The 15,070-nt window shown below is 47.1% G+C and overlaps 1 protein-coding gene across 3 annotated transcripts in view; it reads left to right on the top strand.

The window, feature by feature from the left end:
- Positions 1-15,070, top strand: part of DCBLD2 (discoidin, CUB and LCCL domain containing 2) — a 529,217-nt gene that overhangs the window by 365,396 nt on the left and 148,751 nt on the right. The gene's annotated exons all lie outside the window — the stretch shown is intronic.

Here is a 15,070-nt window from a genome sequence, read left to right as displayed (position 1 = left end):
CTCTTTCAGTGAGGAGGGAAGTATTCAGGTGACTATGACATCCAAGAAGGCTTTGTAAAATTCTACTTCAAACCCATCACCCCCCTAGGGATTTAGCCATTTTCATGGTTTCTATTGCCCCCTTGATTTCCTGTTTAGTTTGTGGGACCCCCAGTATGTCTCTGTCCCCCGACGACAGGGTCAAAAGTGCCAAGTCTGCCAAATATTATGGGAGATCAACCATGTTCAAGTCAACTGGAGGTTTGTATACTTTTCTCAGGGGGTCAACAAATACTTTAAGTTCGATGGCATGTGTAGCTGAAGATACACATGCTGTACATATATCGCCATCTAGTGTTGAGCTCAGAGTGTTACATGTTTTTTTCTTTGAAGACGCTTTTTTTTTAGTCACAAGATCGAGTGACTCCTCCTCTCGGTGATAGTGCGCATGGGCATGAGTCCTTTGTTAGATTGTTTCCTTTCCACCGTCGGGTTTTTACGTGTTTCCTTTCGGGCCGGTGAATCTCGATTCAGTAATTCAAAACGTATTCTAATCTTTCAATAATACCGTCTGTATTGTTTTCGATTGTGTTTCTATCTATACTCAATCTGATTTAGACCGTGGGGGTCGAATTTCTCGCTCTTACAAGGACAACACCCTTTTAGGGCCTACTTCAATGTGTGTCTGATGGAACAAACTCAGTTTCGGTTTTGTCCTCGGTGTCACGCTAAATTCCTGTACACTGATCAACATTCTGTGTGTAACCTTTGTCTATCTCCAGACCATCAATGGGACAATTGCGACGCCTGTAGATCTTTTTGATCTAAAAAGACTGGACCAGAAAGCTCGTCGTCTTGAGATGGCGTTGAAATCAACAGAGGACACACCGGACATCTTTGGTGAAGAACATGCCCAAGAAGAAGTTCAGCAAGGGGCAGTCTTTTCCATCCAAGACTCCGACTCCGCAGACCATTCAGATGATGACAGCCACTACGTGCCTACGGTGCAGTACGTGAGTACAACTGCCTCATCGTACCACACAAAAGTGAATAAAAAGACTCCAGCACTAGTCGTCGATCCTCCACTGCCTTCGGGCCATGGTCGGATTCTAAAAGAAAGTCCGGATGACCAACTTTCGGGTTCGGCACTGAGATTAAAGACTAAGGTGCACTCTGCTTCGACCAAACAGACTCCAACACCAGTCTGAGTTGAGCCGAAGCATGTCTTCGGAGCCGAAAAAATCTACAATTTCCTCGGAGCCAAAAAGGATTATATCATCTTTGGAGCTGACAGTTTTGGTTCGACCAAACATAAACTTTCGAAGTCGAAAGCCATGGGTGGTAAAAAAAAACTACTTCTACCCAGGAATCAACAGACATTCAACCCATCTTAGAGGTGATGGATGCCAAAAAAAGAAATATATTTATTCAGAAGGACACAGGAAGAATAATTGCCTCCCCTCCAATGTCCTTTAAGAGAAAACTAACTTTTAAAGACACTTCAAAAGATGTACCTCCATCAAAAAAGATCTTCAAGCAAAACCAACAGGGAGAGACTTCAAAGCAGAAACAGATCTCACCACCACATTCTCCTTTTTTTCCTTCCACCCCACCTTCACCCACATATGAGGCACAATAATCACCACATACATCCTCAGTCTCACCACATAGGGATGATCTTAGTGATGACCAACAGGACACAGACCCTTGGGGTACATATGACTCAGGTCCCATTTTACCAAATGACCCTCACTTATATCTTGCCAGACCCTCACCACCTGAGGACACTGCAGCATATAATCTAGTAATGGCTAGAGCTGCAGCCTACCATAATGTGCAAATGCATACTGATCATATAGAGCATGATTTTCTATTTGACACACTGACATCAACGCAGAGGCAATATGAATGTCTTCCTATGCTACCAGGCATGCTCAGTCATGCGTCTGATATTTTTCAAAAGACTGTTAAAGCTAGGATTATTACTCCTAGAGTGGACAATACATATAAACCAGCACCTTCAGACCCTCTTTTTATAAATGCTCAACTGCCTCCTGATTCTGTTGTAGTTGGTGCAGCTAGAAAAAGGGCTAACAGTCAGTCCACAGGAAATGCCCCTCCTCCAGATAAAGAAAGCAGGAAAATTGATGCAGTGGGGAAAAGAGTGGCCTAATAAGCTGCAAATCACTGGAGGATAGCCAATTCACAAGCTCTTTTTGCTAGATACGACAGATAACACTGATGAAATGGAGGAGCTGTTACAATACCTCCCTCCAGAACACCAAAAAAGAGGACAGCAAATAGTTAATGAAGGGCAAGCAATATCCAACAATGCTATTAGATCTGCCTTGGATGCAGCTGATACAGCAGCCAGGTCAGTTAACAACAGTGTGCTTATCAGGAGACATTCTTGGTTAAGATGTTCAGGTTTCAAACCTGAGATACAATAGGCATATGCCTTTTGATAAGCAGCATTTATTTGGCTCTAAGGTAGATACAGAAATAGACAAACTTAAAAAAAGACTCAGAAACAGCCAAGACCATGGGGGCTTTGGATACCACACCGATCAGGGGTACTTTTTGTTGACCACAATTTAGAGGTGATTTCAAACCATCGGCTACGGAAACAACAACCACCCATCAAAAACAATCCTCATAATTCTGCAGTAGAGGATCATTTAGAGGTTCCTATAGAGGATCCAACAGTAGAGGAAGAGGTGAACCCTCCACATCTAGAGGTTCCTCACAATCAAGCAAACAGTGACTTTCTTACCATCCCCACAGAGAACACATCTCCTGTGGGGGGGGGGGTGGAAGACTGGTGATTTTCTATACACAATGGCAAAGCATCACAACAGATCAGTGGGTTCTGTCAATTATCCAACATGGTTACTGTCTAGAACTCACTTCTACTCCACCAAACATTCCACTTCGTTCACACAAACTAACTCAGGAGCATCCCATTTTATTAAAAAAAAGTACAATCGCTTCTATTCAAAGGCGCAATATAAGTGGTAACTACAGCTCAACAGGGAAAAGGAGTATATTCTCTATACTTTCTTATACCAAAAAAGGATTGTGCTCTCAGACCAATTCTGAATCTCAGACCTCTCATCAGTACATCCTCTCAGAGCACTTCCACATGATCACTGTTCATGATGTCATTCCGCTACTACAAAAACAGTACTACATGACAGCATTAGATCTGAAAGATGCTTACTTCCACATCCCCATACATCCAGCACATCGCAAATATCTAAGAGTTGTGCTAGTAGGAAAGCATTACCAGTTCAAAGTCCTACCCTTTGGAGTAACAACAGCACCAAGGGCATTCACCAAGACCCTTGCAGTAGCTGCAGCATACCTCAAAAGACAACATATACATGTCTTCCCCTATCTGGACGATTGGCTCATAAAAGCAGCACCATTTAAACCTGTTAACAGCACACACAATACACAATCGACCCTACACACTCTAGGGTTCACGATCAATTACCAAAAATCTCATCTCCAACCAGCGCAAATACAACCATATCTGGGAGCAATTCTGAACACTCAGTCAGCATTAGCATACCCAAACCCACAGAGAATTCAAGCTTTCAACAATTTCATATCACAACTACAATACAATCAGTCTTACACAGTAAGGTTTATCATGAAACTATTAGGAATGATGGCATCCTGCATAGCAGTAGTACCCAATCCACGTCTAAACATGAGACCCCTACAACAGTGTCTCTCACAACAATGGTTTCAGGAACAGAGTCAACTTCACAATCTAGTGTTGTTGGACCGCCAGACTTACAACTCTCTGCAATGGTGGAATTACACCAACTTATCAAAAGGATGGCCTTTTCAGGACTCTGTGCCACAGACCATAATCAGCACCGATGCATCAATGACAGGTTGGGGAGCCCATCTCAGCAATCTTACCATACAAGGAGAATGGACTCATTACAGCAGACTTATCATATAAACCACTTGGAATTGCTAGCAGTGTTCCTAGCACTCAAAGCATTCCAGCCGCAAATCACACACAAGACAGTGTTAATAAGGACAGACAACATGACAACAATGTATTATCTGCAGAAATTGGGGGACGGGGCAGGGGGTGTGGGGGGGGGGGAGCATTCATCCTAATTGTCCCTTCTAGCAAAGACAATTTGGAAATGCGCAATTCACTATCGCATTCAACTACTGGCAGAGTATATCCCAGGAATACACAACCAACTAGCGGACCTCTTAAGCAGGACGCAGCAACAAATACACAAATGGGAAATTCACCCACAGATAATTCAACAGTACTTTCACATGTGGGGAACACCAGGCATAGACCTTTTCACAACAAGTGAAAACACAAAATGCCCAAACTTCGCGTCCAGGTACCCACACCCTCAGTCCAAGGGCAATGCTCCATGGATCAATTGGTCAGGGATATTTGCTTACGCTTTTCCGCCTCTCCCACTACTTCCATTTCTAGTCAACAAGATTTGTCACACCTCCCTCACTGTGATACTCATAGCTTCCACGTGGGCACGTCAACATTGGTACACAACACTATTGGATATGTCTGTAGTACCACATCACAAGCTTCCAAACAGACCAGACCTATTGACTCAAAACAAAGGTCAAATCAGGCACCCCCAATCCAAGTATGCTCATAGAATTTGGATATCTACAGCTTCCATCAAATTGTATGGGCATTCTAAAAGAAGCATGTAAACCTACAACTAGGCAGTCCTATGCAGCTAAATGGAAACATTTTGTATATTACTGTCAACCCAAAAACATTGATCCACTTAAAGCAGCAGTACAGGATATTGTCCGTTATTTGCTTCACATACAAAAGGCAAATCACATATTCATCTATTAAAATTCATTTAACAGCAATATCATCCTACCTCCAAAACAGACAGCATTACCTCTCTGTTTAGAATTCATCTCATAAAAACGTTTATGGAAGGTCTAAAGAGTTATTCCACATAGGGCTCCACCAGCTCCTGCCTGGAATCTTAACATTGTGCTTACAAGGCTTATGGGCCCACCATTTGAATCCATGCATTCTTGCTCTCTTCAATTTCAGTCATGGAAAGTCGTTTTCCTGGTAGCAGTTACTTCTTTAAGGAGAGTAAGTGAAATTCAAGCATTCACTTTAGAAGAACCATTCTTCCACATTCACAAACACAAAATAGTACTTAAGACAAATCCAAAATTTCTACCCAGAGTGGTTTCACATTTTCACATCAATCAGTCAGTGGAATTACCAGTCTTTTTTCCATAGCCAGATTCAGGTGCTGAAAGAGCTCTCCACACTCTTGATCTCAAAAGAGCTCTCATGTATTATATAGACAGAACAAAAGATTTTAGAAGATCTAAACAACTTTTTGTAGCTTTTCAACAACCTCATAAAGGTAATCCTATTTCAAAACGGATTAGCCAGATGGATAGTAAAGTGTATTCAAACTTGCTATATCAAATCTAAAAGGCAACTTTTAGTAACTCCTAAAGCCCATTCTACTAGAAAGAACGGAGCTTCATTGGCATTTTTAGGGAATATACCAATGGCAGACATATGCAAACAGCCACATGGTCCACTCCACATACATTTACTAAACACTACTGTGTGAATGTACTATCTCACCAACAAGCAAATGTTGGTCAAGCAGTGCTTAAAACACTATTTTAAACTACTCCAGCAGGCTAGCCACTGTTTATTTAGGAGGGGACTTTTTTCAGTCTATGCACAGCATATGTATCTGCGGCTACACATGCCATTGAACGGAAAATGGCACTTACCCAGTGTACATCTGTTTGTGGCATGTAGTGCTCTGTTTGTGGCATGTAGTGCTGCAGATTCACACACGCCCTCCCCGGAATCCTATAGCTGTTGTAGTATTTTTTTCTTATGTAAATATGTATACACATTGCATGGACTTCTTTTGTATTTACTATATATATTTGTACATATACAATTCTTCACTCCTTACTTCACCCTCCTGCGGGAAAACAATCTAACAAAGGACTCAATGCCCATGTGCACTATCACCGAGAGGAGTCACTCGATCTTGTGACTCTAGAAAAGCTTCTTTGAAGAAAAACTACTTTTAACACTCCGAAACCAACACCAAATGGCGATATATGCACAGCATGTGAATCTGCAACACTACATGCCACGAACAGATGTACACTGGGTAAGTGACATTTTCCTTATGACTTGTTGTGTAGTGTCAATACACCCCTCCACGACCAGCATTGTGAGGACAGGTTGAATCAGGGAGTCCACCTTTACGAGGCATGCTAGCAAACGGTCGGCCTTTTCCCCTTCCAGTTATAAACAGTGGTGATTACCAATCACTGGTGTTTTTCCAGTTGGTCCCACAACTCACATACACATGTCTCTGTCTATCCAACGTGAACCTATTATCGCGGGAATCCTCAAGGGATCTCTTAAGGTGAGCTAATTCTGTTTCTCCCTGCAACAGTTCCCTTTCTAATGTCTATCGAAAACTCAAGGACATAGACATACAGACACCCTGGAGAGCCACTTTTAGGGCCAGATGTATAATTTATCTGGACAGCGATACCTAATTGCGGTTATCTGCGAATCGCAATTAGGTAAACGCTATTTCAATGTATGAAACTCCAGGAGTTTAATTTAGCGATTCCAAGTGGCTCGCAAATCGACCTACCTCATTAATGATCCTGAGATAGGTCGCAATTTCGACCCATTGGGAATGGCTACAATCACATGGATGATGGCCTGATGGGCTCAGCAGTCCACGATGTCTGTGATTGCTTTTAAATAAAAGTATCTTTTTTTTTTTTTTTTTTTTTTAACGCATCCTGTTTTCCTTGAAGCAAAACCCTTACCCTGCAGCCTCTGGCGGCTGCCCACTGGGGCTGCCGCTGGCAGTGGTGCTGGTGGTGGTGCTGGCAGTGGTGGGGGGAGGCTCCAGCCCTTCCCCTGCAGCCTCGGATGGCTGCCCACTGCGGCTTCTGCTGGTGGCGGTGCTGGCAATGGTAGGGGGACGCTCCAGTCCTTCCCCTGCAGCCTTGGACGGCTGCCCACTGGGGCTGCTGCTGCTGGCAGTGGTGCTGGTGGCGGCGCTGGCAGTGGTGGGGGGAGGCTCCAGCCCATCCCCTGCAGCCTCGGATGGCTGAACCACCGTGGTTGGTGGTGGGGGCTCCGACTGAGTCCCAGCACCAGGCCTCTTGTCATTTTTGCCTGCTGGTGCGGGCCCCTTGCCCCTCCTGCCAGCAGTTGGGGATGGCTCCTTGCTCCTTTTGGCAGCAGATGGGGACTGCTCCTTGCCCTTTCCTCTCAGCAGCCGGGGATTGCTCCTTGCCCTTCCTTTTACCAGCTTGGAGTGCCTCCTTGCCCTTCTTTACAGCAGCTGGGGGTTCCCACTTGCCCTTCCTTGCAGCACTTGTTGCAGGCACCCTATCAGTGTGGCTGCCTGGTGGCCGGGATCCTCTCCAACCTGGTGTAGCTGTGGACACTACTGTGCCCCTAGACTGGATGGCTGAGCTGGGTTTTGACCACCCTGGCCTGACGTGAGGGTCGGGGGAGGGCTAGGGAAGAAATCATAGGTGGAGAGGAAAAGCTTCTTTGGGACATTGGGGCGGGAAAGGGAGATGGTTTGGGAGTGGAGGTAGAGGGAGTGATTGTAGAAGGTGTCTGTCTACTGTGTTTGGGTGCAGGTGCATGGGCTGGATGCTGTTGTGAGGTGGATGGCTGTTGGGTGTCTGAGTGCTTGCGTTTGTGTACTTTGAGAGGAGGGGGCAGAGACACAGTGGGAGAGGACACTGGGCACATGTGCATGGAAGTGGGGGTGGTGACTGCCAGTGAGGGGCGTTTGCTGATAGGTGTGCTGGTGATGGGTGTAGTGGATGAGGATGTAGTGCATGCAGGTGTGAGTGTAGACGCAACTGGGAGGGAGGTGGACGATGAGGAGAAGGGGGCCACAGTGGAGGCAGTGGATATTGGTGTGTTTGCATCTGGATGGTGTTTGTGTGAGTGCCTGTGGGATGAAGTGTGGTGCTTGTGTTTGCCATGTCCACTCTTGTGTGTTGTCCTGGGTGGCTGCTCGTCTGACTGTGTGCTTGGGATAGGTTGGGGTTGAGGAAAATTGGATTGGATAGAGGAAGTTGGAGGGGGGAGATTAGAAACAGGTACAATGGCTGCCATCATAGAGGAGGCCAGAGCCTGGATTGCTCTCTGTTTGGCCGCCATGCTAGTGTGAATGCCCTCCAGGAATGCATTTGTCTGTTGCATTTGGGCTGTCAGCCCCTGGATGGCATTCACAAAGGTTGACTGCCCAACAGAGATGGATCGCAGGAGGTCAATAGCCTCCTCACTCAGGGCAGCAAGGCTCACTGGGTCAGGGCCTGAGGTGCCCAGGGCATAGTCGATGCCCACCCTCCTGGGTGAGTGGGCAGGGAAACACACTGAGGGGCTGCTGGAAGGGCAGTGCTGGTACGGGGGTTGGCAGATTTACCTGCAGCTGGGGTGGGCACAGAGGTGTCTGCCACCATCACGGAGCTTCCATTGGAGGAGGAATCCGTGTCCGAACTGTCCCCTCCGGTTTCTACTGTGGTGCTCCCCTCACCCTCCGTCCCACTGGTGCCCTTAGTGTCGGTGGATTCGGTCTCCTAGGCCCTGTGGGATGCAGCTCCCTCGTCGCCGGTGCCTCAGCTCCTCCGCCACATGATGCTAATGCACATAAGGACAGGGTGACAAAACAAAAAGAGGGGGAGAGACAAAAGATACACTTGGTCATTGGCGCCAACACCACCACCGTTGGCGTACACGACACACACACACACGGAACAGCCCTATGCACTAGGCAATGCACCACCAGTCACAATGCTAGTCACCAGCCCATGGTTAGGGACACCTAACGCCAATTGCAGCATACCTGAGACCCACAGACCCCTGCCCAATAGTGGATGACTACTAGCTTGGTTTGAGGTATTTTACATCAGAACCCTGCAAAACATGGGACCTACTCTGCAATGTCAGGCCTGGCCTAGGGGCACCCACAGGCCCACATCTCCCACCCAAATACCATCCCACCATCACAGAACTGTGTGCCCAATTGGAGCCTGACCTAATATCCGCTATCCGTCACCCCACTGGGATCCCCCCTCTTGTGCAAGTGCTATCAGTGCTCCATTTCCTGGCAACTGGCTCCTTCCAAGTGACAGTGGCTTGGCAGCAGGAATGTCTCAGCCAGTGTTCTCAATAGTGCTGACCGGAGTGTTGTCTGACCTGATTAAAGACATGCGCAGCTACATTGTTTTTCCCCAGGTGGAAGATTTGGCCACAGTGAAAGCTGATTTCTATGCAATGGGACATATCCCCAACATTATTGGGGCAATTTATGGTACACATATAGCATCCCCCCCCCCCCTGGTGAAATGAACAGGTGTTAAGAAATCGAAAGAGCTTTCACTCGATGAATGTGCAGATAGTGTTCCTGGCGGACCAGTACATCTCCCACGTCAATGCATAATATCCTGAGTCTGTGCATGATGCCTTTATCCTGGGGAATAGCAGCATCCCATATGTGATGGCTCAACTCCAGAGGCACAGGGTGTGGCTAATAGTTGAGCCCTGGTTCCCACCTAGTGGATGTTGGTGTATGGGTATGGTGTGGGCCCTAAGGGTTGGTGTGTGGCTAGTAGTTGTCCCTTGATATTTGCAGGTGAATCTGGTCACCCCAACCTCTCATGGCTACTGACCCCGTGAGGAATCGCAGGACAAGGGCAGAGGAGCGTTACAATGAGGTATATGGGCAAACAAGAAGACTTATAGAGAGGATCTTTGGCCTCTTGAAGGCCAGGTTTTGGTGCCTCCATCTAACAGTTGGATCCCTGTACTACTCACCCAACAACCAAAAAGGTCTGCCAGATCATTGTGGCATGCTGTGTGTTGCACAACCTTGCCTTACGTCGCCAGGTGCCTTTTCTGCAGGAGGATGAGGCTGGAGATGGCCGTGTGGAAGCAGTGGACCCTGTGGACAGTGAAGATGAGGAGGTAGAGGATGAGGACAACAGAAGTGCAATAATTTGTCAATACTTCCAATGACAAACAGGTAAGACAGTGTAACTTCACATTTAATTGACAGTTTTGTGTTTGACATTATCACTGGCAAGCTGATTTTCCCACTTCTATGGCCACTCACTGTAGCCTTTGGCATCTCTGTTTGCAGATATTTGTGCCCCACTATCACTCCTGGTGTGTTGTCTGCAGCCAACTACAGGTCATTTCTATGTGACAGAGTGGGACACAAGGGTGACAATCAGGAGCGTCTTATTTCCTACCAGGGGTCTTGGCAATAGAGGAGGGGTGCTGGTGGCCTGTTGATCCTGTGGCGGGGCCTCCTGTCCACTAGTGGCAGTGGAGGGCTGTTCGTTGGTTTGGCCAGTGGCAGAGGTCCACTGGTGTGCCACTGTCTCCCTCATAGTGTTGGCCATGTTTGCCAGCACCCCTGCAATGGAGACCAGGGTGGTGGTGATGTCCTTCAAGTCCTCCCTGATCCCCAGGTGCTGTCCCTCCTACAGCCGTATGTTCTCCTGCAACTTGTCCAGTATCTGGCCCATTGTCTCCTGGGAATGGTGGTATGCTCCCAGGATCGCGGTGAGTGCCTCTTGAAGTCGGTTCTGCCCTCCCCCTGTTGCACGCAGTACTCCCAGCTTCCCTGTTGTCCTGTGCCTCTGTCCCCTGAACTATGTGCCCACTGCCACTGACCCCAGGTCCCTGATCGTTCCGTGTTTGTGGGGTGGCCTGGGGTCCCTGTAGTGGTGGACATACTGCTGATTGACGTGTCCTGGGGACAGAGGTATGGGCCCGCTGGGTGGGTGCTATGGTGGTGTTTCCTGAGGGGGGGGGCTCTATGGTTGTGTGAGAGTGTGCCTGGGTAACCAACTGTCCTGAGGTCCCTGATGGGCCAGGTTGGTCATCCAGATCCAGGTGAGCAGAGCTGCAGTCATCACTGTGGGCCTCTTCTGTGGGGGGACTGCATGTTGCTGGCACCTCTTCTCTGGTGACATTGGCTGGGGGACCTGTAGGGATGTAAATGCTGTTTTATTGTTTCTGCGTGTGACATCATGTGCATGGGTGTGTTGGCCTCTATGTTTGTTGTTGCCCTGGCAGATTTGCCTTTGTGTGAGTTACTATTTGGGGGGGGCTAGGTGATTCTCTTCAGTGTGCATGCAGTGGTGATAAATGTCCATGCAGCTCTGTGAGGGGTGTCCATGCATTGGTGTTACATGCAGGGCTTGGTATTGGGATGAGTGGGTTGTGATGGTGGGGTGTGTGGGAGGTGGTTGAGTGATGGGAGTGAGGGTTAGGGTAGGGGCTTGTGATGGCATGCAGGTAGGGGTGGTGACAGTAATAGAGATTTGACTTACCAGAGTCCAGTCCTCCTTCTACTCCTGCCATGCCCTCAGGATGCATGATTGGCAAGACTTGCTCCTCCCATGTTGTTAGTTGTGGGGGAGGAGATGGGGGTCCACCGCCAGTCCTCTGTACAGCTAGTTGGTGTCTTGCTGCTGTAGGTCGTTCCACCTCTTCCTGATGTCATCCCTTGCTCAGGGGTGCTGTCCCACAGCGCTGACCCTGTCCACGATTCTCCGCCATAGCTCCATCTTCCTAGCATTGGATGTCTGCTGCACCTTTGATCTAAATAGCTGTGGCTCTACCCAGATGATTTCCTCCACCATGACCATTAGCTCCTCCACAGAGAATCTGGGGTGTCATTGTGGTGCCATGGGTGTAGTTTGAGTGGAGTGGGTGAGGGTGTGTGGGGTGATTTGCTAGGGTGTGTGATGTAAGGTGCGTGGATGATGTATAGGTGATGATGTTATGTGGCTCTGGTTGTGTGTGTGCTCTTGCTGTCTCTCTGGTGGCAATTCTTTCTAGTTGTAAAGGGTTGTGGGTAGTGTGGGTGGGTGTTTTATAGTGGTGTGGGTGTGGTGTGTGTATGAGTGTCAGGTGTGTGTAGTTTGATTTGTCCAATGTGGTGTAGTTTCGTTTGTGTGTGTTTTTTGAGCGTGGCAGTATGTACCGCCAATGGTTTACTGCCATTAAATGTCAGCCGCAGTGATTTGTGGGTCATAATGATGTGGGCGTAGTTCTGTTGGCGTAACGATGTGGGTTTGGATACCGCCAGTTTATCACTGACCTTTGGTCTGGCGGACTTGTGTGTGTGATGGTATGTGTGTGTCATAATATGCTTGGCGGTTATCCGCCGCAGAGGCCTTATGTTGGCGGCAGTCGGCATAAGTGGGATTTACCGCCAAGGTCATAATGAGGGCCTTACTGTTTATGGTAAAACAACTGTTTTCGAAAAATACATATTAGTAATAGCTAACCAGAGGGTGCCTACTGCAGACATTTTTATAAGTCCATTAAGAGGACACTCTCCAAACTGCAGCATCCTTACATTACCTCTCAAAAATAATACATCTTTTTCATCATCATGTTTCAGGTGACTTAATAAATCAAAGCACTTTAGACCCAACCCCACCCCTCTTACACAAAGGTACCTTTGGATCTCCATTAACAATTCAGAGGTGGTCGCTTTCAACAAAAAGAAGGAAAATATAACTGTTTGTATCGATCAAACCTCATGGGCACCATGGTCCCTCATACACTCAGCCGACTTCAACTCCTGTGATGGCCTACATGGAGATGTCCTTTCAGTTGAGTCATTGGGGTGGCAATGAGGCCAAAATGGTCATCTGAACCCCTGGTGCCTCAGAATAATAACCTAGATGAAAGCAGAAAGAACCGAAATCCATGTATAGTGTCAAAAGAGATGGTTCAGAGAAGAGAGCACTGTGGGGGAGGGGGGTCTCATGTTTTTTTTTTACATATCTTTTTATTAACATTTTGAATACAACATCAGTTCCAAAATTTAGCACTATCATACATCTCGCAGTGTTATTAGTCGCCATTTCCAACCCAATCTGTTTCCTCCTATTGCCCCTCCCCATCATTTGGTACTCTAGTTGTGGCCTTCGGATGTGGTACTTTAGATGCAGCATGATCGAAGTTGCTACATAGCTGGCCTCTATAGATATTCCGGTCCTTCTGTATTTTGTCCCATTTCAGGGGGCACCCCCTGCCTTCATAGGCAACCCTTTCTGCCATCATACACCAGGCAGTGTTACATTTCCAAGCACATGGGGTTGTTCGTCACCCCAAGCCTTCGCTATATTCCGTTTTGCCACTGCCAGGCCCAACGTCATCCAAGTTTGTTTGCAATCATCTGGCTTCTGTCTCTGCCCTTCTATTCAGCACAAACAACTTGGCAGAGACACTCATGCCCCCTCCAGTTCACCACATCTGACCAAAACTTGTGTATTGCAGGGCATTCCCATAGTTTGTGGAAGACGGTACCAGTCTGTCCACACCCAGTTAGACAGTGCGTGTCTCTGCCACTCCCATCTTTACCATTGTCATGCGGGCATAATAAGAACGATGTAGGATTTTCGATGGACCAGTTCAACCCTGTACATAGGGCTACCTTCCTGGGGGAGACCAGGGCCACCTCCCATTCACTCCTTTTCCAACCCTTCTAGCTCTCTATCCCATTGTTCTCTGACCCGCTTCAAGACATTTAGCGTGTGGTTTAGTAGTTTTTTTATAGGTCAGTGACGTTGCCTGCAGGGTGTGAATTCATATAAAAGCCTATCCTCCAGTGGGGAGGATTCCAGAAGATAGGTCCCCTTGGGTAGCACCACCGTGAGCGTGTGCTGAAGTTGAATGTATCTTTATATTTTAGTGGGCGCCAGTTGGTATTTGTGTTGCAGGTAATGCCACGGAATAACATCGCCCGGTACGAAAACATCCCCCAACCTGGAGATTCCCAAGAGAATGAAAGGCCCACTGCAACACAATTGTAACTGTCTTACATAGCACTAAAGGCATGGGGAAAGCATTAGTGCTGAGGGCACCCATACTGCAAAGAGGTATATGTGGAAGCTCATTTTTTCGGAAAGGAAGAGAGAATATGTTTCAAGAGCGGAGTGATGGCCAAGCTTGGTGGGGGAGGGGCGAAAGAGGGGATAGCCTGCTACTCATGGCCACAGAAATCATTATTGCAGAAGGTGCAGTTGCATTGCGGCCCACGAGTGCGAGAGATGAAACCTTGAACAGATACACAAAGTAGCATCCAACATTCACATTAATCAGGCCATCCAATTTGCTGGAGTTTTTCCAAAATACCTACCGAAAGGATATTACATACCCAGTGGATGTCTGGAGAGCCATCAAGTACTATGTGCAAGCTACATCGGACATTAGGAAAACAAGTTGTTTGTGGCACATGCACCACAATCAAAAGGACAGACAGTGTAAGACTTCTATGACTTGATTGAAATTTTAAACTGCTCAACAGTGCTGCTCAGTAGAAAGGAAAATTCTTGCCTTTGGAACAAAGATTACTCTCAACCAGGAAGAATGGGGGCTTTGTAAGAGTACATGGTAAACATCTCGCTAAAAGACATTTACACAGCAGCAATATGGCACTCTGCACCCATCCTTTACTCACCATTGCGTCGTCATCCAGGCAAGGAAGGAAGCGCTGATATAAAAATCATATTTCCAGATCTTCCCCCCTCTCTCGCACATCTTTGTAAGAGGGACGAACCAGTGTACAATCTGTGCAAAGTTTATGAATCTGAGAGAGGTCCACTCTGCACAAGAAACTAGTTACTTACCTGTAAGAATTGTTTGCAGTGTGCAGCTGTTCTTTGCTATCAGCTTAACCCCCACCTCTCTGACAAATGAGGCAGGGAAAAACAAAATAAAAGCAAAAACAGAATCTAAAGATGGAGGCTATGCACTGGGGCATTGTGGGCTTATATTCAACATCATAGACCTCGCCTATTGTTGATGCCCAAAAAGCTAAAACTTTCTAATAAATCCGTATTCTCCGGACCCCACCACAGCATAGCAGAATTATGGGAAGATTTGAATCTGAGTCCATGCTGCAAAATAGCTACTGGCAATATCACAGGTAAGCAAGCAGTTTTCTTCTTTCCCCTCAGTGTTGGGTATGATTCAGGGTTTTTGCGTATA

This window comes from Pleurodeles waltl, chromosome 8, assembly GCF_031143425.1.
Source record: "Pleurodeles waltl isolate 20211129_DDA chromosome 8, aPleWal1.hap1.20221129, whole genome shotgun sequence".
NCBI classification, from domain to species: domain Eukaryota; kingdom Metazoa; phylum Chordata; class Amphibia; order Caudata; family Salamandridae; genus Pleurodeles; species Pleurodeles waltl.
Note: the sequence above shows the minus strand (reverse complement) of the source record. Positions and strands in the feature narration are given on the sequence as shown.